Source organism: Orycteropus afer, unplaced genomic scaffold (assembly GCF_000298275.1).
Source record: "Orycteropus afer afer isolate SDZICR_OR568_19922 unplaced genomic scaffold, OryAfe1.0 scaffold00092, whole genome shotgun sequence".
NCBI classification, from domain to species: domain Eukaryota; kingdom Metazoa; phylum Chordata; class Mammalia; order Tubulidentata; family Orycteropodidae; genus Orycteropus; species Orycteropus afer.
In genome coordinates, this window is record NW_006921679.1 from 5,328,528 (window position 1) to 5,329,844 (window position 1,317).

The window sequence follows — 1,317 nt, forward strand, 5'->3', positions numbered from 1 at the left end:
ATTGCCTTATTACGCCACCAGAATTCCCATAACATAATTCAGAGATATATTATTTATTTTTCCTGAACCATTTCAGAGTAGGTTGAAAACACTGTGATCCTTTAATTACAAATAACAAGAACATATCTTTACCAAACCAACTCGAAATTATAAAGATCAGGACATTTAATATTGATGTAATATTGTTACCTAGTCAAGAATCCATATCCAAATTTCCTTAGTTGTCCAAAAAAGGTCACTTACAAGTATTTCACTCTAGGTCCAGCATCTTATCTGGGATCAGGCACTGCATTGAGGAACCATGTTGTTTCAGTCTCCTTTAACTGGACATTTTCTCAGTCGTATTTTTTTTTTTCCTTCTTGACCTTGACTTTTAAGAGTACAGGCCAGGTAGTTTGATTCAAGTTATTCATATTTGGTAAGATCATCACAGAAATGATGTTGTGATCTCAATGCATCATATAAGGAATATGTAGTGGACCAATAGGATTGATTTTAACTTGCTTAAGGTGTTGTGAGGAGTTCTGGTAACATAGTGCCTAAGGCACTTGACTGCTAACCAGAAGGCTGGCAGTTCAAACCCACCAGCCACCCCTCGGAAGGAAGATTGGGCAATCTACTTCCATAGTGATACTGCCTTGGAAACCCAAGGAGTGGTCGCTATGAGTCGGGTGTGATTCGAGGGCACATAACAACAACAACAAGGTGTTGTGAGTCAGGTTTTTCCACTACTTTTTTGTTTTGTTTTTCTTGCTTTTTATAATAAGCATATAATTTGCGGGGAGATACTCTGAGACTGTGTAAGTATCCTGTCATACATAAGACTTCTAACTACTACATTTAGTGCACATTGATGATCTTTTTTAACCTCATCATCATTTCTTTAAGGAGTTCTGGTGGTATAGTGGTTAAGGCATTTGTCTGATAACCAGAAGGTTAGTGGTTCAAACCTATCAGCTGCTCCACAGAAGAAAGATGAAGCAATCTGCTTCTGTAAAGATTTACATCCTTGGAAACCCAATAGGAGGTTGCTATGAGTCAGAATAGACTCAATGGCAGTGAATTTGGGTTTTTTGGGGGTATTTTTTTGGTTGTTTGTTTTATCATTTCTTTATATATTACTTGGCAATATTGAAAGGTAGACTTTTCTTTCTCCTCCATTTATTTATTTAGTCATTTATTTACATGACTATGAATGTAGATATCAATATTGTTTGCAGTATCTTCATATTGGAAGTTAAATTTATGATTAGTTTTCACAGATCTTTTGTGTATAATTCAGAGGGTTTTATTATTATTATTATTATTATTATTATT